Raw genomic sequence first — 26,672 nt, forward strand, 5'->3', positions numbered from 1 at the left:
TATATTTTGACTCCTCCTAATTTTGCTATTATAAATTATTTTGCAATGAGCATCTTTTCGTATGTAGTATTTCTTCTTCTGGGTTATTGCTAATCCATAAAAGAAATAATTAAATCACTGCTCTAGGTTTACCTTCAGCACACACAAATAAAGGAAAAAGGAGGTATTTTCCTTCTTAACAAAGAAATCTATTGGGCATTAAAATCCTGAAGCTAAATTATTACAAATAACAATTTAAGTTATTTCATGAATAGTCAAAACTATTAAACAAAAAATTGTTAAAAGAAACAAGTTAGGGAAATACATATGGCTTCTTAACTAAAAGGAATTTCCAAGACTTATTTCTTCAACACTGTGTTTCTTTTCTGAGTACTTTTTTGCCCAAGGTGAAAAATGCAAAAATACAATGGAAATCTTATGGTTCCTAAAAAGTACAGTAAAATTATTCTCCAACCAAGAATATTTTACACTAATAATGTACTGAATTATCCATTCAGTTTTAGGATAGCATTGTGAACAACTTGAAAATATTTTATTAGACATAATTTAATAAAATTATTATACTAAATTTTCCTTAAAACAATATAAGTAAAAGAAACCAAGGGAAAACATGGAATTGTGAACCTGCATATAAGTGTTTCTTCATTATGTATTAATTCTTAAAGGAATTAATTTTTTTACTTCCTCTTTCCGTTTATGAATTAATCTGCAGCCCATGTGCATTTGGTTACTCAGGGCTTCTATTACATAATTTCATTTCAATATTTAAATTCTATAAAATCTCTTTTTTTTCCTTATAGATGTGTTTTTAGAGAAGCCTGTGTTTGTTTTCTTAAAATAGCAGTCCCTTGAGCTTCATTAAGAGTAAGAGTTTAAATTTTTAAATATATATTTTTTCTTTTGTTTCCTTAAATACATTTCCTTACTAGGTTTTTTTTTTCTATTTATCTATTATTCCTTTTTAATGCTATTGGTTTTCCTCAAATGCTTGCTGTTTCTGGGTTTCTGTTCAAATTTATGAATAAAGGATTAGATTGTTTAATTATAGGTATCTGGCAAGGTTTTTCTGTCATGGTGACAGAAAGTTCTAGAGCTGTAAATTAGGAGGTGCTGAGGATCGTGGCTGCCCTATTTTCTGGCAGCATGGTATAGCATATGCAGCCAGTTCATGTGAGGCCTGCTTCCCTGGAATGTGTACCACACTGTACCACATTCATGCTTCTTTGTAAGAAATTACTCAGAAAATAGCATTTATTCATTTATTCATTCTTGCATTTCTTGTTTATTGTGACACTGAATAGGTTAAAAATACAGGTGAGTAAAGGTAGAAAAAGTCAAGACTCTCTCCTTCAAAGAGCAATTAGTGAAAGTACAATTAGTGTTAAGAGATAAAGAAAAACATAGGTTAACTAGGTGTACTACGTAACCCAGTTTGGAAGTGGGAGAGGTAAGGAGTGGGGTGGAGTGATAGTGAGGGGTGGGGTTGGTGGGTAGCGTTATGGAGGGGTATCTAGAGTAAGTCCTGACTAAAGTAAGATTTGATGGATCTGTGGAAGTTAAAAAGGTGAATGGGTTGGGAAAGAGGGCATTCAAAGAGAGAACTTTCCAGACAGGGAAAACCACATGCAAAAGTTTAATGGTTAATAAAGGGCATGGTAGAAACAACTAGATGGCTCAGTTGATTAAGCTTCTGACTCTTGATCTCAGGGTCTTGAGTTCAACCCCCACATTGGGATCCACACTGGACAGGGAACCTATTTAAAAAACAAAAACAAAAAACAAAACAATAAAACACAACATGTAGACTTGAAAAAAACCACATGGAGGTTAGCACATTTGGAAAAGTAATGTATGGCAGGAGAGTGGCCGGACAGGAAAGCAGGTGAGCAACGTAGAGGTGGCAGACAAGGCTATCTACACCCAAATGATCTAGACGATATTATGACACAGGAGAAAGAGCACTTGATTAGGAATCAGGAGACCCAAAGTCACTAATGCTATGAGCTTCTTGGCCAAATCACTTGATTTCTGAGACTTTTGTTCCTTATCTATAAAAGAAGCAAGTGGTTTTGCAGTGGTTCTGCAAGTTGCCCTCCTAGGGATTGCTGCCAGTGGAAATGGAGAAGCATGACTCTTGGCCCCTGCCCCCTTCCCTTCTACTACATCAGTTCCATTTTTACCTGGAAGGTAAAAATTATAAGGAAATATTTCCTTATAATTTCATATGTTTTGTTGTTGTTGTTGAAAACTTAAACCTCCACAAAACTGTTTTGATAGCTACAAAAGTAGTTTATCTGAGGTCTTTCTGCCAATTTAGGGAAAAAAAATAACAATATGTACTATTAGAAGGAACATCAGGTTGGAAGTCCAAGGTTTGATTTTCTGTATGTGGCAAAGCACTGAGCAGCCATAGGGAAGTCAGTTTTCCCCAATTTCTTCAATCATAAAAAGGAACAAATATTATCTGCTCTCTTGTCTCAAGAAGTTTTCCTTTTAATAGTCAAATTAAAATTAGACCTATTGGAGTACTTAGTGAACTGTATTTTGTAAATGATTTATAGACTTAAGGAAAATATCACCTATGCCAAAAGGTGCTTCTATGTATGAGAATCTTACATCAAAATGCCCTTGGCATGAAGAATCTGGTGATTTAATGGAAGTGTCACACTTCTTATTTTACACTTTTCTTGGCTCAAGTTCCTGTACCTAGATATGAGATAAAAATCTTTGTACTGGGCAGTTTTCTCCACAGATTTCAAGGTGTATCAGAATGAGTTTTATTAAAAGAAAAATTAATATTAGTGAACTTTATATAATTCACTGGAAAGTGATAGTTACCCTACATTCCAAGATGTTTCGTTGAGTTACTAATTCACTCTTTGAATATGTATAAAATTGAACTACTATGTATCTGTTGTTCATTGTATGTTCCTCACAGAGTTCTGGAGAGTAGGTTTAGGTGTTTGGTTTTCTGTTGGTGGTAGTGGTGTTTATTTAATAGAGTATTTACAAAAGCAGCAGCCTTTCTCCTGTTAATCCCCAATAGCAAACTTAGACACATGTTAAAGATCTTTCTCTACACAGAAAGAGTAGGAGAAGGACTAAAGATTGAAGGAAATAGATAATTCTGCCTTCCCACACTTATTGTAGCCATTTCCATATGGTAGATGACGAAAGAGAAATTCAGAGGGAATAAAGTGTCATCAGCAAGTGAAATATTTAGGAATTGAATTCAGATCCATCTGAAGAAAATCCTACACATATCATTTAAGAAAGCTGTTACAATTCTTTCGCATCTAAAATGTACTCTCTGGGTCAGTGTTCTTAACTTGGGCTATAGATAAGAATCATTTGGGAGTGTTTTAAAAACGTTGGTGACCCAGCACTTGTTTCAGAGATTCTGATTTAATTGGTTTGTAGGGAGCAGAGAGGCAGGACCAAGCAAGTACTGGTATTTTTAACCTTCCCCCTTAAGTGATTCTAGTGGGCAAATATGGCGAGAGCCACTAATCCTGGTAGTAATACAGAAGTGTTTCAACTAGATTTATTTTAGAAACAGATTATTTTGGTGTCTATGTGAAGAATAGACTGAAAGAAAATTAGGTAAGGGGAGTGGAGGCCAGTGAGGAGGCTGGCACAAGCATGCAGACCTGAACCTATATGTGTCCATGTCAAAAAGTCCAGTGGTAGGGGTGCCTGGGTGGCTCAGTGGGTTAAGGCCTCTGCCTTTGGCTCGGGTCATGATCCCAGGGTCCTGGGATCGAGCCCCGCATCGGGCTCTCTGCTTGGCGGGGAGCCTGCTTCCCCCTCTCTCTCTGCCTGCCTCTGTGCCTACTTGTGATCTCTCTCTCTCTCTCTGTCAAATAAATAAATAAAATCTTAAAAAAAAAAAAAAAAAAGAAGTCCAGTGGTACTTGCAATTCCTGGGTATAGAATCTTGCTGTTACCTGGTCCTCTATAATATATCTCCCCAACCTTAGTTGGCTCCTCTGCTGTCATAATCTACACTGACCATGCTTTCCTGGTGCATCTAGCTACATCTTTCAATGTTTGGTCTTGGCTTTGGTTTCTAGATAGCATCCTTTCCCAGATAATCAGGGAAACTAACTCTTCTGCTAGCAAACCAGAGTGTTGGCTGTGGCAGCCTGGGTGTTTTCTCTCAGCCGACTGGTCATATAAAGAAGTTTTGCTAACTGCTCCAAAGTTGAATTCTTGGCAGTGCCTTCCTTTTGTAGAGCCTCACTGTAGTACATAGATCTGTCTTCCCAGTGGGTGAAATCACCATGGTGTCTTGCTACAGGGGACACCCGTACCCTTTACTGCTCTCCAGGGCAGTCAGCAGCGTTGGCCCTATGTGAGGCAGGGACATTGAAGCTAACCTAATCCTGGCCTAATCCCTGAATCTTGAGAAGTGCATGGGGCATCCCTTCACCCAAAGTTAATCCCTTCTCATTTTGGGAGTCATTACAACTGACCATTCCCTTTATATGAACTCCTGAGTACTGAGTCATTTCTTCAGTGTCCTTACTCACCAGCTCTGAGCTTACTTCCCATCACAGTGAAAAGGAAGTACAAAAAGCTTGGATTGATGATTGATTGATTGATTTAAAGATGTTATTTATTTATTTGAGAGAGAGAGAGACATAGAGAGGGAACACAAGCAGGGGGAGAGGGAGAAGAAGGCTTCCCACTAAACAGGGACCCCAATGTGAGGCTCCATCTTGGACCCTGAGATCATGACCTGAGCAGAAGGCAGATGCTTAAGGACTGAGCTACCCAAGTGCCCCAAGAAGCTTGGATCTAAATTTGAATGCAATTTTAGTTTAATCCCTTGTTAGTGACAGCAGGTCATTTTGTGTTATTAAGTTTCTCTTTTCCATAAAAGTAGGAAAAATTATATGTACCGCTCAAATGTGAAAGACATACATAAGAATAAGAACCAAATACAGAAGATGCATAGATATGTCAAACACATGAAAGTTGACATTATTTTTGTTATGATTGTTAAATCTTCGTTCCTTCAAGAGTGCTTAGGAGCAAAGAAGTAAGTAAAAATGTTAGTCTTTGTGATAATCACATGGGACTATGTATATGCTTATTTGTATATCATGTATATTTTATGATATGTGTATTAAAATATTTAATATATAATTATTCTATATAATGTATTATATGTTTATTAAAAATAAGAGAGGTAGAAAGGAGAAGAAAGAAAGAATGAGAGGAGGGAGACAAGCTATATTGAGATTTTTATTCTCTTTTTTCTTTCTATTACAATTATTATTATTATAATTATTTTACTATATTGCTTCCTGGTCTACTTCTTGGCATATTTGGGGAGAGAGAGGATAGAGAAAGTTTATCTAATTTTGCCAGGATTAGGAGTCAAAAAAGATTAAAGAACATTGCCATTATATCATTAAAATTCACTTGAAATGCATGCCACCAAAATTAAAGATTGGCTATTGAGTTGTATTTTGATTGATTTATCTTAAATTTCGATTGATTTTGAAGTTTTCATTAAAAAAACTCTATTTACAACCCAGATTTCTTTGCAATCCAATTAAGTACCACCAATAAGAAATACCTTTTGACAAAAATATGGCTGATTAATTAAATAGATATAATTATATTAGTGAATAAATTGAAAATAAGAGACCTTGGTTTCTATATTGCACTAGAGGGCACACAGAGAATTTAGAGTCAAATTTGATTAAATCAAATTAACATTCAATTTAAAATTTGCTATTTAAATACTTTATATCAAACTCCTTATTTATAAATAACTTGAAAAAGCATCATTGAAAAGCACAATTCCAAAAATAGTCAATGGCTTTAAGTAATCTATTTAAAAGTCCATGGTTTGAGGCAGGTTTCTGCTAAAGCATCTCATTCATACCCATCATTAGACTAATTTGTTTAATGGAAAGGTCTGATTACAAAACACATTCTTTCAGAAATTTTAACCCTCAAAAAGGGAGAAGAGAAGTAAACATCAAAGAACATTCATTGGTTGCTACACAAGAATGATTGTTGAACTTTCAAAGGAGCTACTCAACTATATCCAGCCTATACTTCACGATTTTGTCCAGAAGAAAATTATGAGTGTTTTTTTTTTTATAAAGGGCCTTGCATGAAATCAAAATAAACAGTTAAAACTACATTTTTTGATCTGCCATTCCAGTAACTAATAAAAAAGATTTTATCCTTACTTGTCATGTATTTAGTGAACACATGTGAGCATGAGTTCTAGAATTTCAATTAATGTCAATAATAGTAAACATCAATTTCTGGAATTCTATTTGAAAACCAGGACAGTTAACAATTTTTATGGCACTTTTCCATGATGACTCAAAGATATTAGATACTAGATCCAAAAACACATCTTCAGGTATTTTTAGTATCTCATTAGGTGACTGATTAGGACCCGGAATCTTAAAACTAATTTAAATCACCTTCAGGCTTTCTTATCATTTTCTCACCATCATATTTTTTTCCAGTTCAAACATCATTCTTTTCTATGGAGAAATTGGAAGCCAGGGCTTAATAGTTCTGCTTTTCTCTTGGTCATTTTTTCATATTACATAGTTGGCCCCAAGCAATGTCATTCTTATCCTATACTTGGTTATCTTTTTGCTCTGAAAATGCCAGAGATATATTTTTTTCTATTATCTTTAGCATTTTTCACATACATCAGACTACTCAGTATCGTTAGGTAAATATACTCTTCTTTCATGTTATTCTTTTTTTTTATTCCTTTTCTGATCTTTTTTTTTAAGTACACATCTCAGAAAATTGGCTGTACAATAATCCTGATTTTTTTAGATGCCTTTGTGTTTCTTAATCTAGATTGTTATAGGTAAGAGAATATTAGAATCATCTATAGAATAATATATAAATTTTCTTTTTAATTAGTTTCTTACAGTATAAAGCTGTGCTGTCCAGTATGGTCATCACTAGCCATATATGGCTATTGAGCTCCAGAAGTGGACTTAGTCCAAACTGAGATGTGCTCTAGACACCTAGATATCCATTATATACCTTTGACTCAGAAGACTTTTATAAAAAATATAGAATATTCTATTAATAATTTTCAGTAGTGATTACATATCAAGACAATTTTATTTTTTATATATTGGGCTAAAGAAAATATATTAGTAAATTTAATTTCACCTTTTTCTCTTGTTAAATTATATACTAGAAAATCTAAAATTGCATATGCAGCATCAGATAAAGGGCTAGTATCCAAAATCTGTAAAGAACTTATCAAACTCAATACCCAAAGAACAAATAATCCAATTAAGAATTGGGCAGAGGACATGGGCAGATATTTCAGCAAAGAAGACATCCAAATGGCCAACAGACACACAGAAAAGTGCTCAACATCACTCAACATCAGGCAAATACAAATCTAAACCACAGGGAGATAACCACCTCATACCAGTTAGAATGGCTAAAATTAGCCACTCAGGAAATGACAGATGTTGGTGAGGATGCCAAGAATTGGGGAACCTCCTACATTATTGGTGGGAATGCAGGCTGGTGCAGCCACTCTAGAAAACAGTATGGAGATTCCTCAAAAAGTTGAAAATAGAGCTACCCTATGACCCAGCCATCATACTACTGGGTATTAACCTTAAAGATACAAATGTAGGGATCTGAAGGGGCATGTGCAGCCGAGTGTGTATGGCAGCAATGTCCACAATAGCCAAACTATGGAAAGAGTTCAGATGTCCATCAACAGATGAATGAATAAAGAAGATGTGGTATATACATACAATGAAATACTGTGCAGACATCAAAAAATGAAATCTTGCTATTTGCAATGATGTGGATGGAACTAGAAGGTATTATCCTAAGCAATCAATCAGAGAAAGACACTTGTCATATGATCTCTCTGATACGAGGAATTTGAGAGGCAGGATGGGGGCTCATGGGGTATTGGGAGGGAAAAATGAAACAAGATGGGATCTGGAGGGAGACAAACCATGAGAGACTCTTAATCTCATGAAACAAACTGAGGGTTGCTGAGGGTTGGAGGAAGGGTGGGGTGGCTGGGTTATGGACATTGGGAAGGGTATGTGTTGTGGTGAATGCTGTGAAACATGTAAGCCTAATAATTCACAGACCTGTACCCCTGGACCAAATAATACATTATATGTTCATTAAAAATAAAATTTAAAAATTGCTTATGTAGCTCATATTATGTTTCTCTTGGGCAGAATGGATTATCCATAAAATATTTTTAATATTTTTAATTAAATGTATTAGCTTCCTATTGCTGCTCTAACAAATTACCACAACTTCAGTGGTTTTAGACAATACAAATTTGTTAACTTGAAGTTTAGGAAGTCAGAAGTCTAAAGTGAGATGGCAAGGGCTGCATTCCTTTTGGAAGCTTTCGAGGAGAATCCACTTTGTTGCCATTCCAGCTTCTAGAGGTGGCCTGCATTCCCTGGTTTATGGCCTTTTCCTCCATCTTTTAAGCCAGGAGTGTAACACCCTCAAATCCCTTTCTCCATTTATCTACCTCTGATTTCTGCTTCTGTTATCAAAACGATTTCTCTGACTCTGAATCTCCTGCCTTTCTTTTAGAGGACACCTTGGGCCCATTTCAAGATCTTTCACTTCATCATATTTGCAAAGTCCTTTGTGTCATATAAGGTAACATATCCATAGGTTCCAGGGATAGGATGTGAACGTCTTCGAAGCGCCATTATTCTGCTCATTATTTTAAGTATGTTAAATGTGCTTTCTTGGTTGGTTAATTGGAATTTTTGAAATTTGGGTATGCTCAAATACTTCAAAAACAGTGACACTTTAATACCAACAACCAACTAACCAAATAAACAAAAAGACAAGTCTAAAGTGGCATGGTGCCATGGTTTCTCATCTAGTAATGCCGCTGACCTCAGCATGGCCTTGGTGACTTTAGTCACTTGCTTTCTTAGGTCTTTTTCTGTTTAGCAAAAGGATATCTGTGGACTCTACAGAAAGACTATAAAACTATAATTCTTTGGGTCACAGTTCAAATGGATTCTACTTGCTTTAATGATTAGTTTGAGTCCTGGTAAAATTTCAGCCATGAGATCTTTTCTGTATCCTTTATCAGACTTGTACATGATGAGGATGTGAACTGTGAATTAGGTTTAATACATTACAGATAGTCAAGAATTATACTCTTGTTGGATCTTGATTTAATAGGTCAACTTTCTATTAACATGTAAGCTATTTACCCTGGTAATCTATCAACTTTGTGACATAACGAATCTTTCATTGAACTTTTTAAACATTACTTTCTCTCAATAATCTCCTTAATTCTAGGAAGGTTTGGGAAATTTTTAGAGAAAAAGCTGCAGTGCTTAGGCTGAGAGTCATGATTTTCAGAATGGATGCTGGGAAGATTGAACAACATCTTATGCATTGAGTATAATATAGTTTGACCATTCTCTTTTTAATATATCATTATAATATGGTTAGTTCATTGTATTTTTTTGTTTCTATGTCAGCAGGAATAATTTTTATTCAAGTACAATAAAAATAAACGAGCTCTGAAATTAATACAAATGATTTTAGGAAAATTAGTCCTTTTTGAAATATTTGTGACATAATTTCTGATTTGATGTAAATGATAAAAAATTAAAGAGGTGGATTTATGTGTTCAGAGATTCTTAGAGACAGAGAGAATCGGAGGGAAAGAGAGAGAGATACAGACACATGTACACACAGGGAGAGAGAAAGGTTGAAAGAGAAAGAGAGAGATCGAGATCCATTCCTTTTGAAGATGTGACTTAAAGGTCTCCTTTATATAATATGTTAGGAAATTGTGAAGCCAAATATTTTGAGATAGGTAGATGATGCTTATCAAATCACTAATTGAATAAAAGTGAAAATTCAGGCTATTGTTTATTTTTAATTGTGTAATTAACATAAAATCCTATCCAGAGAAGGAATAGTACCAACTTGTGTTATGTGAAGTCAGTGAAATGGCGATGCGATTGGGATATAACAAAACTTTTCCTTTTCTAGATTGAACTACAGATCATTAATTTTCATATGACTTTTCCATAATTAAGTCAAAATTTATGGTAAATTTTACTAACACTGGACAACTTGACTCAGATAAATTAATATAAAACAAACTTTAATGGATGCTGTACAATAGGGTGATTTTCTGGTTGTATTTATTCAGTGCCAACAAAATCCTTAAGATCATTTTATATAATTTAACTAATTCCAGGACACACTTCAATGGATTAAAATCAATCATGGTATAATGGGGTCAAAAGCAGCTAAAATAGAGAATCTGCTATGAAGTTATTAGAGGATTTGTATAAATATTATCAAATTTCACAAATATATAAAAATATGCATTCTAAAATAAAATATTGTGTAACATAATAATGTAGTAAGCTATTAACGGCTAAAATGTTTGAAGATGAAAATTTACATATTTTTAAGTAAAGAATAATTGTACTGATTAAATATATATTATAGATGTAAAAAAAACAAGTGCTCCTTCAAAAAGAAACAGAACAGATTCTTAATTATTAGCATAACAGTACTAAAGTTTAGAAATTTTTAACAGTTCATAATGATTTAAATTTGTTTCAAAAAAGCTGGATTTTTTTCTGACTTAGGACCCTGAACTTTGAACATATGTTTTGGAATCTCAGACGAATCTTCTTAAAGCCCCGTTTCTCTAGTTGACAGTCTCATCCTAAAATATCTAGTCTTGATCATTACTTCCTTGGTTTCCATTACAGGTCTTCAAACCATGAAATATAAAGATGCATCTGGTAAATTTAGCATTCAAGCAGGTGTGTTCTCCCAATACATACCTGAAATATTCAGTATCAGTCAAGTGTTTTAAGTAGTCTTTTCTAATTAAGCAGGATTGTCTGAACAGATACTTCCCTGTAGAGAGAACCTCTTATAAACAGCTATCTTTGCAGTAGTTAGGCCTGTGATGTTGCAATACTTTTTATTTTTATGCCTTTCATAATTCCCAGTTGCCATTCATTTAGATTCAAGTCTTGAGCACTTAAAATGAGGGTACATCAGGGGAGTTGTGAAGATGGTAGAAGAATATATTTTCCCAAGACTTGTTTTAGAAAATCGGTTTTACAGTATTTTTGAAGTTTTCTTTTTTTTTTTCCTAGACATACAATACCAATCTCTCATAACAGCTTAAAATGTTTACTACCAGGCAGAACTTAATTGATTTGACCTGGTCACAAAAGATGTGCCGTTATATCAATTATCTCCTGCCCCCCAAAATCATAACCCTCTTTTCACAATGACTGTTGTTGTACTTAAAAGCAATAATTAAATACTTTCTTACCTGTTTTTTTTTTTTTTTTTTTTTTAGTAGAACTATGCCATTTCTTTTCATGATCCATTCGGCGTTAATTAATCACTTGTTTGTTTGTGCAAAGTGCCGAAACCAAAATAGGATGTGTAATTCTACCATAGGTTTTAGCAGAGTTGAAATTACAGTGACAGAATCAAATTGGAATCCCATATTCCAACTGGCACTCAAGTTTGCCAGTCTTGGCCTTTCATTTCCCATTATTGTTAGTCATAGTAATTTTTTATTTTCCTCCTCTATTAATTTCATTTTCTGAAGAGATATTAGCAAGCCTTTCCAATATAGAAAATAGATTTGTTTTCTTCATGTACAGACTAGCTTCAAACTTTGATCCATTAAGGCATTCATTCACTAATCATTTGTACTCTCAGGGATACAAAGATTAAGTAAGTTTCTATCTTGTCTGTCAAGTAAATCTCCAGGGAGAGAAATGAGTTTGATTCATATTTTTATCCTCAGTCTTCTTCCTTTCCTCTGCCACGCCTCATCCTCTTCTTGTTTTACTTCATTGTTTTCCTTCATTGACTACCTTATCCCGCCATATCAGTTTGTATGTAAACACACTGAAAATGAACTTTCAATATTATATTAGTGTCTAATATCTCATTTTCAGCATAGATGGTTAAGTATTAATTCAAAATAACTACTAACCGTTTACAGTGAACAAATCAATTATCAGTTGCCAACAATGGGTTTATGGTGGTTATTTGTTTTAATGTTAGCTCTCTTGTGAAATTCTTTGTCCTATGACCAGTAGGCAGGAGGTATTCAACAAGTGGTTGCTGAAAGAATATGTCAGCCTCTCCAAATTTTGGATATTACATGTGCTTCTTCCTCCTTGTTTATTCTGTAACTGAAGGGCATTAAGTTGTCCCTTCTCCCTTTCTTTATTGCAAAGCTGCTTTGGCTATTGCCTAGGGATGCTGTTCTGAAAATTGATTGATGACTTGTCTAGGAATCTTTCTTGAGTTCAAAGTGAGTTGAGTGGTATTAAATGCTAATCTAACTCATTTTACTTCTGACGTTGGGCCCTAAAGAATTCTTTCTTATATTTGATATCTTCTTCAGTTTTGAATGAATTATGAAAAATATTGTCTGATGACTTTGAAATTTGATTTCCAGTTCTTGTATTTCATATCAACAAAACCTCCTTGCTTGAAATTACATATGCATTTTGAATATTCTGGAGATATTATCTTTTGTGTTGTAGTTTGACTTAGGGCTATTCTGGCTTTGGTGGTTTCCGGGTAACCGATCAGAACTGAACACTATCAACTGATTGCCTGTTTTACATTTTCAGAGATGTGGTTACTCCATGTGAGATCAAAGGAAAGTACATGAAGTAGCTTGTTGAGAACTACATTTTCCCCCTATTTCAACCACATTTTTCTCCATTTAGGTGGTGGTTTTTGCTTGCTAGCTGGAAATATTCATATCTGTTATAGAAACAAATAAGTATTGATCCATTTCCACGTCTTAGAAATAAAAAGTACGACAGATTTTTAAAAAGAAAGCACATTATGAAATTCCAAAGTCCAATACTATTTCTTTTCACTTCTACATATATTTATTCTAATTAGAAAATTTTCTAATGCTGTAAAGGGTTTACGGAGCCCATCTAGTTTAAATATTTCATTTTAATGAAATAGTTCAGATATACAATTTGTATGTAACATTATAAATGTCTATAAATATCTGTGTACTCAAGATTCAGTCTAAGAAATAAAGCATTAAAGATTCAGCTGAAGTTTCCTAGATATCTTCCCAATGTCATTAACTTCCATTCTTCCCAAAGATAACTCCTACCCAGAATTTCAGGCTTATCATTATCATGGATGTTTATATACCTTTCCAACATATAAATATGCTCAAAACTATACAATTATTTTTTGCACATTTTAAAACTTGATACATAAATGATATCATCCCACAGGTATCCTTCTGCAAACTGCTTTTATTGTTTCTGCTCCAGATTACATACTTGAGACGTCCATGCTAACTCAAATAGCTATAGTGCATTCATTTTTCTTTTTACTGCTTCTTGTGTCACAGTATGTGATTATTCTATAAAGTGCTTGCCCACTTATTTATCTAAAGGTGTTTATGTTTTTTCCTCCTTTTTATTTTTTTCTTTTTTCTCTTACAAGTAATTTTGTAATGGTTTTTTTCTGTGTGTGTGAAGAGAAATACACAAGAGTAGAGAGACTCAATTTTAGGAAATAAGGATCTTCAACAATCTCTAAACTGTTACTGTTCTAATGTGCTTTCCATGGTCTCTTCATATTCTCATCATACTTTCATATTGCTGGACTTACAAATTTTTGCCAATTTCATACCTGTAATATGGTGTCTCATCATTTTAGCTTGTATTTCTTTAATAAGTAAGGTATCTTTTTCAGATATTTATTGGACATTGAGAATCCTTTTCTGCCAATTGACTATTCATCTTGGTTCATTTTATCCTATCATATTTTTTTGTCTTTATAGGTTTGTAAGAAAGCTTTATGTACTTTGATACTTATCCTTCTTTGGTTACATGAAGAGCAAATATCTTCTGTCAGTCTATGCCTTGACTTTTTTGATGCACATAAATTTTTATTTTTATATTCTATTTATTTTTATTTTTTTAAAGATTTTATTTATTTAGGCAAGTAGGCAGAGAGAGAGAGAGAGGGAAGCAGGGTTCCTGCCGAGCAGAGAGCCCAATGCGGGGCTCCATCCCAAGACACTGAGATCATGCACTGAGCAGAAGGCAGAGGCTTAACCCACTGAGCCACCCAGGGACCCTGATGCACATAAATTTTTAATTTTAATATATCAAAATAACATTTTTTCATTATAGACTTAACTTTTTATTTCTTAATGTTTAATAAACTCTTCTATTCCCATCTACCCCAAATAACAAAGCTATTTCTCTCTAAAAGGTTTTAAGTTTTGTTCTGCATCTTTAAGGCTTTAAGTATTTAAATTTGTCCTACCTTAAATACATATTTAGGTATGAATTATAATTTTTTAATATGCCTATTTTATTGCCTGAATAATTCACTTTTCCTCACTGCTCTCTCATGCCACCTGTTATTTATCAAGTTCCCATAAATTCAGAGATATATTTCTGAGCCCTCTATTCTATTCCATTGGACTAATTTTATCCCTGACCCAAAGCTACATTGCCTCAGTTACTGTCATTTTCTATTTAGTCTCAATAGTTAATATGAAAATTATCCATACCTTATTCTTAATTATATTATATTAAGAATACCTTATTCTTTTTTAATTTATTTTATTTATTTTTTATTTTTATTTTTTATAAACATATATTTTTATCCCCAGGGGTACAGGTCTGTGAATCACCAGGTTTACACACTTCACAGCACTCACCAAAGCACATACCCTTAATTATATAAAATATTGTATTGACAAGTTTGACCCTTTGTTCCTACAAACACATTTTAAGATTAACTTTTGAAGTTTCATGAAAAATTATAGTGGGCTTTTAATAATAATTATATTATTAACTTATAACATTGAGTCTCCCATCTAGGAACAGGTATGTTTGTTCATTTATTTTGGTTTACTCTTCAATTTTAATAGATAAATTAGCCATGGGCCAAAAAGTCACATAGTCAATTAATAACAAAACCAGTAATAGAAAGAAGGTTTCTTGACTCATTAATAGCTCATACACTAAGAAGGCTTAATTATTTAGTTTAAGAGTGGAGTCTTTGCAACCATTGCATGTACTCATGAAAGTGAATTCAACTTCCCAAGTTTACTAAGTCCTTGATAATCAGGATGTGGTCAGAGGGCTTGTTAAAAATGCAGAATCTCCATTCCTTCTCTTGTCCTACCAAACCAGAATCCTCCTTTTTAAAAGATACCTAGGTCTTTGGTAAGCAGAGTAAAGTTTGTGAAGTATTGCTTACCAAAATGGAATCTTGAAATTTATTGCACTGGCCTTTTCTCTAAAACCTGTCAAAAATGCTAGTAGTAATCTTGAGATGATTGAATTGCTAAGGGTTCAGATAAGCAACATTGAGAACTATATAATGACCCTTCGGTCTTGCTTTTTGACCATAGGCTCATAGCAGCCATCATCGGCTCTGTCGAATGAATATCAAAAGTCTAAAATGAGAAAAGATTGTATAAAAAAATATGTATTTATAATTGTATAACTTTAAAGAAAACAAAATATTATTTATTTTTCTGGAAGCAGCATGTCTCTGGTAGGTTGGGGTTTCTTTGGATATCTATAGTTATTCAGGGAACAAATATATTTGCTTTGAAATCAGTAGCTGCACCAGACTAACATTTTAGCTACAAAATATCATTGGGGGAAACTGTTGAAAAAGAGATGGAACTGGGAGAGAGAAGCACAGGAAATTCAGTCTTTAAAACAAAGAAAAAAGATCAGACGATGTTCTTAAGTAGTCATATACTATTTATGTTAATCCCTGTTCATTCTTCTTCTTAACTACTATAGCAGCCAGTTATCTATAGGGCAGAAGGGGGAAAATAGGTGAGGAGAGGGGATTTAAAAAAAAAAAAAAAAAAAGTGAGATTCCCTGCAGTATCACCTCAAGCCACTAGGGGTATCTTTGTACCATTTTTCATCCTGCACTGATTTGGAGTAGAAACCTATATTAGGGGAAAACCAGGGTCCTCGGCATTTTTTGCGAGCAGTGCACCCTGAATCCAAAAAGATTTTTTAAAAAGAGGAAGAAAGAAAGAAGCCACCGTTCTTTCGATCACCCGAACAGGGCTACGAAATCGCTTTACTGGACATAAGCGCCAGGGATTCATTTTTGAGGTCAATTTCCAATCGAGATAAATCTATTGGATTAGTAGGATTATCTGATTGCAGCCGAAAGAAGTAACGTTGTTTGATCATTTGTATTTCTTGCCTGATGGTCGGATTTACATGGAGGTGGCTTTGGGTCCCGAGAATTCTGGATCGTGGTTTCATCTGGAGAGAAAAAAGGATCAATCGACACGTTTTGGAAGTGTCCGTGGGTGAATAAAAAAAAAGGGGGGGGGCGCAAAACTGGGGTTGCGGCTGCTTAAAGAAGAAAAATAAATAATAAAAGGAAGCATCTTGAATTCTGAAACAAGAATTACCAGTGCTCAAGATTCGAAAAAAGCGTCTAGAAGCTGATAAATACTTTGACCAATTCAGCTTGAATTTGACGGTGAAGTGTTGTAGAACTGTCTTCTTGAATGATTGGAAGGGGACTAGGGGAGGATGAGGGGGCCCCCTCTGTGGCTTGATCTTACCGAGGGTAAGTTTGGGGGTCTTTTATTGGGAGGGGGCTGCCAGGGTTTGTGTGCCGCTGCGCGGTAGGTGCTGCGGACACGGAGCCGGTGGAATGGGGAGAGAAAGGGGATGTAAAGCCACCTCGCGCATCTCGGGGTGGATCGCTGGGGAGCTACCTAGATCGAGCTTAAAAACCTTATTTTGTGGCGTTGGCGGGGAAGCCAGGCAACCCTCCGAGGTCTCAACTTTGCATCGAAAACCTCTCCGCTGGGAGATCCCTCTTGGATCCAGTGCTTTCCTCCTAGTGATACTTTAAAGAGAGGTAGCAGGGTGCCTTGGAAAACCTGCCTGTGCAGGGGAGAACTCAAGTAGAAATCGCGGCTGCCTCGGCCGAGGTTTCGGCGGCTGTCTTGGCTTCTATGGGAATTTTGCAGGGGGAATTGGCTGTTGTCGTGTTATCTTGTTCTCGCTCCCTCCCCCTTCCCCTTCCCGCCTCCTCCTCCTCTTAGCCCAACGCTAAAGGGTTACAGGGTCACTGCATTGGATAGACACAGAAGTGGGTGACGGGCCACACATGTTGTCTTGTAATTCACTTGCAAGACTTTGCATAATACAGTCCGAGATAACTTTCCTGGAGTTGGAAGAGTCCAGCAAGGCGTTACAGCCTTTATGCCGAGGGCCCTGGCTGGCGAGTGAGCCAGGCAGCCGCTGCATTTCCGATGCATCCCTACCCTGGCTGCCTCGCCACTCTCAGGCTTTTCTTTCCAACTGAGCGGTGCGCGCGCGTTCCCAGACATTTTCTTGCAGCTGAATACAAGGATTTTTTTTTTCCTTTTTATTATCTTATTTTTTTTAGCTCTCAAGAAAAGCTCATCATTATTTGCAGAAGGAAAATCAATTTCAGCAGATATAGTTAAAATTAATCACTCAAATCTGTAATATTAATTGACTTAGGAAACTAAAAGTTGCTTTGGAATCCAGAAAAGCATATTATTCTGAACCAATTTTGGAACACACATAGGTTGTTCTGAGCAATAACATATGAAAAACTGATTCACTTAAAATATGTATATAGATACGTTAAATAGACTAATGACTATCCCCCACCCCATATACCTTCAGACACCTCAGCATTATAATTTTAGCAGGCTCTTCCTATTTAAGGCCAATTCGTTAAATTTTAAATCTTCAGACGGCCAAATATATTAGGATAAGATGGAGATAGGTAATTGCTAAAATATAAAATAATGATTTTTTAAATACAATTTTATCTTTTAAAGAAAAGCTTCAAATATTTTTCGGGGATTTCTGTTTACAGATTATGATATGAATGTAGATACTTTTATGGCTTTAGCATTCAAGCCTCTCCATTATGTGTGAACTCATGAAAGGCAACTCTTCAATGTCATCTGAAGCACTCATCATCCCAGTACTTATTTCAGGAATTCCAAATTCATCTGACATCCTGGTATTAAAAGGGGAACCTTGCCAAACTTTCTTCCTGGTTTTGTGTGTATATGTGTTTCTTAAATCTAAGTTCTGAAACAGCACAATGACATTCCTTTTTTTTTTTTTTTTAAGATGAAATAGCAAAATAGAAAACTTTGTCTCCCAAGGATTCTGTGGTAGAGAAGTTAAATATTTCCTATTTCTGCAGATTTTGTGTAAGCTTGTTAGTGGTGACAAAAATAGCAATAAAAAATAGTTTTTGTAAGCCCAACTGTTAGTTTTAAGGAGATATCTGAGAGGCCAGATTTGCCTTTCTTTTACGCAGCTCTTAAGTCACGTGGTTCATGTGCAGGGTGAGCTAGAAGAATGGATGTTCTGTGTGTTGGTACATTCTAGCCACTGATCTTGGCTGCACAGTCCAACAATAGTTAACATCTTTTTTTCAAAGTTTAAATTAGCAAAAAACAGTCAGCTAGTAAATAACACATTAAATGATGATAGTAAATAATTAATGAAGGTGAATGGGAAGTGAGCTGAATTTTTTTTTTTTTTTTCTGGGCTAGTAGAGAATGTAAGTAACATTGCTATACTTAGATGGAAGATATGAAAGATGAGAAAGTTGGTTCTTTTAAAAGTTATTTAGTTTATTTCACAACCATTGAACTGGTGATCATGGCATTTACCCTAGTGCTAAAGCAAAAGGCTCAGCTTCAAGTGCCTCTGTCATGGATAAGCAGTATCTTTCTCAGTCAGGAATCATCAGTACTTTTTACTCCTTCATTTTCTCTTTCATCAGTTGAAGAGAAAAGGGAAGGCTTTGTCTTGTTCTTTGGTTTCTATAAGCAGTTCCTGCACAAAACTTTAGTAACTTTGTAGGTAGTAGATCCACTTTGGAAGGTCAATAATGATAGAAATAAAAGTAAAATTACATACCACAAAAAATTTTTAAACTGTAGCCAGTAAATAAGAGCAAGGTACCCAGTAATTGAAATGCTCTCTACAAATAGAGTAATCACCTTAAGAACTACTGAACAACCTGAGAGTTCACTTAGAAAATCAATGACATTTTGCTCTACCTTATCCAAACACATATTTTTGGTTGTGATTATTAAAAGAACATGGTGGTCTTGATCAGCTCTTCCAATTTTGATTCAGAATAACACAAAATGTGGTAGTTTAGGATGAAGGGATGGAAGCTCTAAATGACCCCCTCCAGAAAATTGCAAAAACAGTTCATGACGTATGTGACAAGAAATAGCATTGGATTCCCCAAAGCTTATGACAATGGAAAAACTGATGTTGCATTCACTGGAGCTTAGTTTGACAGCTGCACCTGTCCCTCAAAAGCCTTCCATGTGTTCTAACTGAAATACCATACAGTAGGAGTTAAGATATTTCCTACAGTTTCCTCCTATGATTTTGAAATGATTAAATACAGTTACATGCTATTCTATGTTAATCGATTTTTTTGAAAAAAAATGCTACACACTGTTAATTGAAAGTAAAATGAAAAGGGCAATAGTTTTTAATGATTTGCTGAAATTTAACACATGGCATCCAAAAATGCAAATTTTCCATCTCCTTTACTCTCTTGAGATATATAAAAACAAAGCAGGAGTTTCAGTTAATTTAAAATTTTAATTTTTTAATATTTCAAATTTGCAAAGCCCAGAAATTTAAAAAATAATAAAATAAAATAGTGAACATTCATGTTGAATCTAGAATATCCTTTTCCTTTTTAATACCTTTTAAAGATAAATTTAAAATATTTTGAGGTAGCTAATCTGTTAATCTTGTGGGATAACATTCTCAACTGTTTCTAAGAAGAGTGATTCCTTAACAGTTACATATTTGATTACTTTGACTTTGTTATTAATGGAATCACATTAATGATGTTGAGTATCACTATGTTGCTATAAAAGGATATGAGTCCTTTTCGCCTTTAAAATTATGCACCCCCCCTCCCCAAATGGATAAACCCACCTATCTGGTAGTAAACCTGTGTGAGAGAGAAAGGTTACCAATTCTAAGCATAAATGAAGTCAGAGAAAACTAGTAAATCACTTCAGGCATTTGCAATTATTAGACATTAAACTTTGGGGGGATTTTTTATGAATTCATTTTATAACAGTCAATATAATCTTTTCTGTGCCTATTTCCGTTGCATGTAAGAGAAATTCCAGTCAATGGCACAACGCTTTACTGCTGCCATTACTGCAGACTTTATAGATCAGAGATGTGTCAGCATGTTAGCTTTAGCAGTAATGCCTCTTTTGTGTGAAACCTTATGGGCCTTGCAGGCAGTCTCTCATCCTGACACTCATAAAAACGTTCAAGTCCCCATATTTATTATTTAATTTTCTTCCTATATATAGCAACAGAACACTTCAATATATGAATGTGTAGCCAAAAAATGACAGGCAAGCATGAATAGGACTAATGAGTTTTAATAATGCACATATTAGGGACTGCTAAAGGAAGTTTAATTAAGAAAAACAAGTTGAGCATGAAATTCATTTTGGAACAAAAGCAAGTTAAGTTACTGCTACAGATGTAAAATCAAAAACCACAGTGGTGCATCACAGGAAATGAAGTTCCAGCCCGAGACTAGACCTACTTAATGCAGTTGACATCTTAGGACTTGCCTTGAAGTTGATGAGCTTGGTTTTGACTCATGAAATTGAAGGATATGTACTTTTTCACTTTTCTCTGGTTTCCATAGCATTTTAGTTTTAGTATTTTAACTAGGTATCCAATCACATTTTTCTTACACAATGCTAGTACCCTTGGGACAGGCCACACAGTATTTGGGATCACTTAAACATAATGGTACTTTTTTTTCTTCCTTGACACACATGGTGAATGTTGAGTCTTAGAAAAAAGAGAGATTAATCATAATGTTTAACAGTAAATTGAGAATTCTTGTTGCCTTTTAAAAAAACAGTTATGGTGGATACTTTCCTGCTGTCATATGGATACTCACTGTGCTTGGAAAATCAGGAAGGTCCCACCCAGGAAATCAATTAATATCGATTCGATAAAAACTGACTTGGGATTGTCACTAGTATGAGTTTTTTCCATAAGATAACCACTCCACTTGTAATAGAATTTACCAAGAAAATCGTGATTATGGCATATGACATTGACCAACAGTTGTCACAATATTCACACCTAAAAATAGTACTTGAGCCATTTAATAGTTAACCATAGCACTACAAGGTATAAAGGTTCACTTCAGTAACCATTATGTTTCAAGTCAGTGCATCTGTCATTTTTAATTTGAATCTATATTACTTAGCTGTCCAAAACTTTACACACAAGTGACAGGTGTTATCTATCCTTTTTCTTATGGGTAAAAACAGCCACAAGTTACATTACCTCTTTAGCTATGCCAAGTATTCTAATGCATGTATTACTATGAGTATTGATACCAAAAGTTCCCATTATTCAGACCTACGGTCTTCAGTAATAACTTCTGGGGAGTTGTTGAATATACAAAGGGAAAATATATTGCCCAGTGAAATAACACAGTAGTAGTAGTCTATGATGGCAAGGGTTTTTATCTTGTGTTTCCAAACTGTATCTGGCTGGATGCCTGGGTGGCTTAGTTGGTTAAGCGGCTGCCTTCAGCTCCGCTCATGCTCATGATCTCAGAGTCCTTGGATAGAGCCCAACATCCATCGCAATCGGGCTCCTTGCTCAGTGGGGAGCCTGCTTCTGTTTCTCCCTCTGTCTGCCACTCTGGCTGCTTGTGCTCCTGCTCTCTCTATCTCTGTCAAAGCTGTACCTGGCACCTTACTGGTGACCAATAAATATTTATTAAGTGAGTAAAGAGACAGTTTCTAGCCTTGGACATTAACAACTAACTATGTGACCTCCTGCTTAATATATGGTCTCTTCATTTTTGCCTTTTTTTTCTTAACATCAATCAGTTATTATTTGAATTGACAGGTATTTTCGAGTTATATGCAAAATTCCAAAGGTAGAAAGGAATATATTTAAAATATTGAATTTCAGGGGCGCCTGGGTGGCTCAGTGGGTTAAAGCCTCTGCTTTCGGCTCAGGTCATGATCCCAGGGTCCTGGGATCGAGCCCCACATCGGGCTCTCTGCTCAGCAGGGAGCCTGCTTCCTCCTCTCTCTCTCTCTGCCTGCCTCTCTGCCTACTTGTGGTCTCTGTCTGTCAAATAAATAAATAAATCTTTAAAAAAAATATTGAATTTCAATCAAAGACAAATAATAATTGAAACTTTGTAGTGATTTTCATACTTCTTTTTAAAATTTTTGATAAATTATTTTATTAAGACTTACAAGTGCAATAGGATTATTTCTGGTTATAATTTACTAAAATGTGCAGTAGAGTTATTTTCTGCCGTGAAGAAAATATGATTGCCAAGGAGCTTTGGAGGGAGTAAAAGTAAAAATTAGTCAAACACTTACAAACACTTAGAACGTAGACAGTAAGATCTAAACTACAGTAAGTTTGCTGTTTTGGTCATTATTCGAACACTTTTTTCATTATTTTAACTCTTTATAATCCCATACTCCCTATGCAATTTTATTTAAATGGTAAACTCAGTTAGCAACTTATGTTCCATGTGTATGTTAAATTGTTATGAATATTTATTCATTGACGTTCTGTTACACTAATGCCCTGTAATTAGAGCATTGTTTTGAATTTTGTTATTATTAGTAGTAATAGAAGTGTAATATGAGGGTGCTGGGAATGGCCAGCAGTCCCTGTACCGACGGATGAAAGATCACTCGAAACTCTGCTGTGGAAGAGAGGAGAAGGAAGGGGGTCAGTACTTAGAGCCGAAGACCCTTTGCTCTTTGCTCCCACTTTTACCCTGAGGATAATCACATATTCTTATCACTGTTTCTCAAGCACGTGATGTGTGATAAGGAGTCTTACTGAAACTGGGAGGGTCTGTTTAGGGGAAAGATAAAATATGCTAATCTGCATGTTCTACTGAATATAGCCTAAGGGACCAGGCATACATCTCTTAGGTCACAGGGTGGCTGTTTGGGCTAAGAAAACTCTGCTGTGAAGGCAACTCCCCAGGGCATTCCAATGGAAGAGGTGTTACCAAGCCTGGGCATTCCAAAGGCCCACACCCTTCTGAAACCTTCCTTCCTTCACCCCCAGGGACTTCCGTGTTACATTTTAGCAAGCCAATTATTATGGCTTATTTAATGTTCTACATTAACCCCAACATGAAGGGAAAATAAAAGATGTGGATGTCTGAAGAATATTGCAAGTGTAATATTCTTTCCCCTTTGGGGTACTCGTTGAACTCTAAGCCAGGTCAGGAGTGACAGGAAGCTGTTATCATTGTTTGGGGCTTTATGTGAAAGGAGTTGGTGGTCTTAGTCCAGTGCCTAGTAGACAGTTACTCCTTAAACAATAGTCACTATAGTGTTTGCCAATTCCAGCAGAAGCCTGGGGCTGAATGGGCACAAAGGTTTAACTACCCCCTCTCTGCTAATCATCCTCCAAGGGGTCAAGATTGACACACCCTGGCACAAGGCCATACTGAGAAACTTAGTGCTGCCTCTGCCAAAGTTGTAGCTATTCTCTGGCAACAAGGGATTTTTAAAAGAGGACTTTAATTAAGCAGGGCACCAGGAATGGCAATTCTCCACTCTTCCCAGGCACAGCAACTCACTAGAACCAAAAATAAGCTTAAATAGTGAATTGTGAATGTAGCGCTGCTCTTAGGTTGTTCCGTCTTCTCTGTAAAGATAGTGGCGGCCATAATTAAGTTGCTTCTGGAAGCAATGACTTGTGACTCAAGAGTGGCCCCTTTTAGACAAAAGCATCAATTTAATATCAAGGGAAATAATCAGCCCTACCTTGCTGTCTCTCCTGAGTTCTTGAGTGATTATTCATTTTCTTCTGGGTGATCAAAGGGTCGCCAATTGGTTTTAAAAATATGTCCTGCAGTATTTTACATATACATCAAAACCCTTGCCCATATCTCTCTTTTTTTTTTTAACATCCTGTCTTATGAACTTATGAATTTCTGTCCTTCTCATCCCCTTCACCTTATTTATTTGGAAGTCAAGACTATGAAGTTAGATTTTAGATTTAACAGTTAATATATGGAGATTCTGAGAGCAAATGCAGAGTAAAACTTATTTTATACAGTTAAATGTTGGATGGTTTATTTCAGCCACCCCCACCCCCACAAAACAGGAAATTCTCCAATACTCAGCCGTTAGTTGTAATGATGTCCATAGCAGAAATATTCAGATGTGAATGCAGAGGAAATGGTGTCACTTTGATCTCTTTGTCTTTGTCTTTGTCTTGTCAAAAGAGCTATGACATCTCAGAATCCCCCCCCCCTTTTTTTTTTTTGCTGAACAGTGATGGAATTAGCAACTGTCTATATGGCCATCCATGTACACCCCTGCATAATAAGGAATTTTTATTGTATTCTAATTTGTTTCTTTCTCTCCTGTTTTACCCTCTCTTGCTGTAACTCCAATTAAATTAATGCCTTCACAGGGTCAGGCATCACAGATGGATAAAATCTGAGGGTAGGGTTAATTGATGAAAAATAATGTAATAAATGAATGGGTTATTCTCAAAGACTAAGGCCAACCTAATTATGTGATTATAATTCTTCTCATCCTGCTTGGGATTAGATCTTACATTCTTAAAATAGCCTAGAAATTCTTGAATTTTCAGCCCTTATCCAGCCTGATGACCTACCTTGCCCCAGGCTTCACAGCATTTGGGCTTTATCTTGCCTCTGTCTGTGCCCTGGTCTTCCCTGCTGTCTCCTACTCATCCTTCAGAACCCAATTTACCCATCTCTTTTTCAGGAAGATACCCACTTTAGTCCAGACTCATTAAATCTCCCCTCAGAGGAGTACCTGTGTGTTTCAGTCAGTTAAGCATCTGACTCTTAGTTTGGGCTTGGGTCATGATCTCAGCGTCATGGGATCCAGCCCTGTGTCTGCCTCTATGCTCAGAGCTCTATGCTTTGTGTCCATGCTCTCAATTCTTTTCCTTCCCTCTCCCTCTGCTGCACTTCCATACTCTTTGTCTCAAATAAACGAATAAATTAAAAAAAAAAATCTTACCTCAGAGCACCATTCATTATCCTTTTCGGCAAAGCATTTATGATTAAATAGTTATCTGTATGACTGATTTACATCAAGTGGGTCTTCCCCATTGAAATTTAGTCTCTGTGAGAGTCAGTGCTATGGCCATTTTGTTTATGTGGCCCTGCCAATGGCTTCCACTAAACAATGTAAGAGAATGAAGAAGGAGGCTATGCTTATAAATTACTGTGATAGAAACTATTGCTGATTCAGTTACAAGAAAGGTAACAGGTGCTTTGAGAGTTGAGGGAAAGGAATATTTTTGTGGTTGGGAGGATCTGAGAAGGAAGGACTGATATTTGAGCTAGGCTTTGGGGGATGCTAGTGAGGGTTTCTCTAGGCAAACGCTGCCCAAAGTGAGCACTTCCTAGGAAGGAAGGTCTTGGTGAACAAGTTGGGCTCAGTTCACTAGCTACTGCTCCCAGTGCTGTGTGCTGCCTTCTGCTGTCTTGTTTTTTCACCAAGATAGTCTGCTACTGGGTGTAACCTTGGCAACAAACTCATGATTTTTTCCTGCTGATCTTTGAAATATTTTGTTGGTAAAATTTTTTTTTCTTTTATTACTGTCAAATTTTAGTTTGCCTTTTCTTCTTAGCAATCTATTCTCTCTTATTTTCTTACATCATTGTAGAGTTTCATTTAGAGTGGAAGTAGCTTAAGGAGAAAGATAACAAATAAAACTGCTTACGTTTTCTTCACATGGTGGGGCGATTGGGATGTGACTCTGGGAAACTATTGAAGCCTACCTACCCTTTCTCTAAAAAGGAGGCTCTGGAGAAAAATCTGAGAAGGGGGAAGGGTTTATCTTTAGTCTATTAATTCTTCAGCCTTATCTCCTTCAATCTGTGAGAACTCACTGCATTTATAAAACTGTGATCTTGTTTTATTGAAAAATGTTTCAGTGGCTTTGTGTTTCTGATCTTCCATTTAATTATCTGTTACAAGGAGATGGAAATGATCTCTACTTTGTGGTGTTTAGAGACACTTAAATGAAATGATGCAGTTAGCTCACTGGCCTCAATCTATGCTCAACTGGAGTTAGCCATTAATCAAGTTATTAATTAATGGTGGTCTTGGCAGAATATACTTGTCACCACATTCGTTCTTAGTAGCTACTTGGTGGTATGGGCATAGCATGGGCCATGGAATCTCTTGAACCTCTACATGATCAAAGTCTTGAACTTTGATATTCCTATCTCAGAGTAGACCTTTCATAACCTTTGGTTCTATTTCTCACTTTTTATCCTTGTACCCTTCTGGTACTGCTTACTTTTCTACCTCAATACAATTTATCTATTCAACACTAGAATTGCCATTTCTCATAACCTTTGCTCCTTGAAATTCTAACATTCTTGACTTGCTTATCCCCAGTCCTAACTTATTTCATCTACTCTTTGGCCTATATTATCGAATGTTGCTGGAGGAAGTCTCTATACCACAGTGCTTGGAGATGCTCTGAATTGTGCTTATTAATTAACTCCAGCAAGAT

At 35.7% G+C, this 26,672-nt stretch overlaps 1 protein-coding gene across 9 annotated transcripts in view; it reads left to right on the forward strand.

Moving 5' to 3' along the window:
- Positions 1–26,672, forward strand: part of NLGN1 (neuroligin 1) — an 837,951-nt gene that overhangs the window by 147,235 nt on the left and 664,044 nt on the right. The window contains exon 1 of one of the 9 annotated variants that reach the window (XM_082688952.1): positions 16,001–16,647. The exons of the other annotated variants lie outside the window; for them this stretch is intronic. The gene's annotated coding sequence lies outside the window, so the exon portion shown is untranslated. Of the gene's footprint in view, positions 1–16,000; positions 16,648–26,672 lie in introns of those variants that run through there. 9 annotated transcript variants of the gene reach the window in all.

Source organism: Mustela nivalis (assembly GCF_964662115.1).
Source record: "Mustela nivalis genome assembly, chromosome: 1".
Lineage (NCBI taxonomy): Eukaryota > Metazoa > Chordata > Mammalia > Carnivora > Mustelidae > Mustela > Mustela nivalis.